We start from the raw sequence: 3,152 nt of genomic DNA on the forward strand, positions 1-3,152 counted from the left end.
TTCAAGAAGTTTCACAATCCTCTCTTTTGTTTCAAGAGACATTTCTCTTGTTGGAGCCATGGTTCTTGCCACTCCACTTTGTCCAGCAGCTCTCCAAGGGGTCATGACTGCAGATGTTTTTAACCACAGACTAATGAGCAGATCTAATCTGAGGCAGGTGTCCATTTATGGCAAGAAAATTGACTGGGTGTGTCCTTATTTTCTACCTCCAATTTGAGTGATTCCATACTTTTTTTCTCAGAATTGAGTGAGTCCATATTTTTTCCCTGTGCTTGGTCAGTAAAAGTAACATTCACTGACTTCCACGATGTTTTCTCTTCATTTCTTTGAGTGTTCCTGAAAGCCAACAAGTTGCACTTTGGAATGACCTTATTATAGTATCATGTTTTTRATCTGAGTTTATTTCACAGAATGAAATGTCTGAATGAGTGCTCATCCAAGACTGGTGATTCCATACTTTCTGCCAGGGGTTGTGGGAACATTGCATTGACTTCCATTAATTTCTACAGCCCAACCCTGACCCCTTATCCTAAATCTAACCTAAAGTCAATTCACACCGTAAACCTAACGCCCAACTCACCAATGGCATTTCTCTGATGCGGACCAGGCTTAGGTCTCCATAAGTACCCGTTGATCTCCACAAGTAGGGGTGTACGCCAACAATGGTCCCTAAATAGTAGGGAATACCTGCGTTTGCGTGCACGCACACGCACACACACACTGACACTGAAGTAGCAGGTTCTTTGAGTTTGTTAGTCCAGATGTTTCAGCCAAGATTCTATTAAAACAGCTTGCCATATTTGGTCCAGAACGATTAAGAAAAAGTACAAATACTTGGATGGACAGGGAAAGAAGTATGAGTTCAAAAGTTTGCTGTCATTAGTGTGTATTACAAAGTACGTGCTTGTTTACCAGAGAGGAAGTCCAGCACGTACAGATTGTCGGGAAAAGTGAGGTCTCTTGATTTCCAGGAAATAGTTGAGAAAGGTCTCCAATGTGTGTATATGTGAAAAACCTTTTCAAATCTTGGCTTGGTTTAATCTGATGATGCAGAATGAAGGTATAAATCCAGAGCTCCCCAATTCGGTGGGCTGGTTTTCGTTGCTTTTAAGTTGGGACTGTCTGAACCATGCAACTCCAATAAAACTCCCTCAGCTGGCTGTCAATCAGAGACTCCTGATAGAGGCATGTTCTCTGTCCTCCTCTTACTGGACCTTTCCTCAGCCTTTGACACTGTCGATCACACTATTCTACTTCAAAATCTGAAAGACATAGAGATATCCGAGGTTGTGCTAGACTGGTTCAAATCATACCTATCAGACCACTCTTTCTCAGTCTTATTAAGCCAATCTTTATCTGACTCAGCTAAACTCACCTGCGGAGTTCCACAGGGTTCCATCCTGGGCCCAATTCAATTCCTGCTCTACATCCGCCCCCTGACTGAGGTCCTCCAAAATTTCCCAGATGTCTCCTACCACTTCTATAAAGATGACCTGCAGCTATACTGATCCTTCAATGACTCCACCACCCACAAGCTCACCTCTCTCATAAAATGTGTCACTTAAGTTAACCAGTGGCTGTCTGACAACTTGCTGCTCTTAACCTTAGCAAGACAGAGACCTTGATCCTGGCCCATGAACATAAAACCCCTAAGATAAAAGAACATCTCGGCTCCTTGAGTTCAATTGTCCAGCAGAATGTGCGCAACCTGGAAGTAAAGCTTGACTCAGATCTGTCTCTAGATAAACACATCAAGAATCTGGTTTCCACATCCTACTTTCAGCTTCGGAATAAACTCCAGCCCCTGCTGTCTATTTCAGACTTGGAAATGGTAATTCATGCCTTTATTTCTAGTTGCTTAGACTGTTGTAATAGCTTGTTCACCTGCCTAAACCAGAAACAGTTAAATCGCCTTCAGCTTGTCCAAAACTCGGCAGCAAGACTTCTAACTCGAACCTCCAAATTCACCCACATCTCCCCGATCCTAGCAGAACTGGCTTCCAGTTCACTTCAGAATCCGGTTCAAAATCCTGGTCCTCACTTACAGAGCTCTTCATGGCCAAGCCCCAGAATACATTAAAAGTCTCATTTCCTCTTACAACCCCAGACGGGACCTCTGCTCACAGGATCAAAATCTCCTTATGGTTCCCCTCACTCGCTTTAAGGCCCGTGGTGACCGTGCCTTCTCCTCTGTGGCCCCCAGGCTTTGGAATGAACTCCCTGTTAATCTGCGATCCTTTGACAACATTGTCTCCTTCAAGAAACACCTAAAAACCCACTTTTTTACAAAAGCGTTTAACTAACCATTCACCATTAATGCCAGCCTGCCTCYATAGTGAATGCTCGCCAACTATGTGTTTTTCTATTACTGAACATACGGCATATTTTTCTCTCCTCCATTCTCTATGTTTTGTGTATCTTTGTATATTTTGCTCTGCATTGACCATGTGTCTGAGTTACAGTTTCAGAATTTAATCCTGATTTGATGTTTCATTACGTTGCTTATGTTTAWTTATGTTTTATTCTCTTTCATTTGATCTTCCCATCATTTTTACATTGTTAATAATTGTACAGCACCTTGTGAATATATTTCTGTGAAAGACGCTTTATAAATAAAACTTTACTTACTTACTTATTTAAGAAGTAATCCGCTACTACAACACGAGCAAATACAAAGGCAGACACAAAAAATTCATGGCAGTAGTTTAAAGATTTTTTTCATAACCTTTCTTCAGAACCACTTCCAAAGATGTGAACCATCTTTTAAACATGAAAGAAATAATGTTTATCACAAATGTTTGAAATGCCATAAAAATATCTGCAAACATTGCTGAAATTAGACTGTTTCCTGTAATGGGTCAGAGCCAAAAATACCTCTCCTGATGCTGAATGCTAATGAAATGATGCCGCTGATAGCAGCAAACAGTGGGAGGACTTATAGGCGTGCAGTTATGACAGGTGCTACCACAAATAACTAAAAAATAAATAATAGAAGAAGTTGCTTCACAACGGTTTGTTTTACTGTTGCTTTATGGTGCAAGACATCACTTAAAGTAATTACTTTCTTATTAATATGTTTTTTATTCCTGCACACATAAACAGACAGTCATGCATTTACTGGATGGAGGTATGTAGCAGATTGTTCCTCGGTG

Source organism: Austrofundulus limnaeus, unplaced genomic scaffold, assembly GCF_001266775.1.
Source record: "Austrofundulus limnaeus strain Quisiro unplaced genomic scaffold, Austrofundulus_limnaeus-1.0 Scaffold48, whole genome shotgun sequence".
Taxonomy (NCBI): Eukaryota; Metazoa; Chordata; class Actinopteri; order Cyprinodontiformes; family Rivulidae; genus Austrofundulus; species Austrofundulus limnaeus.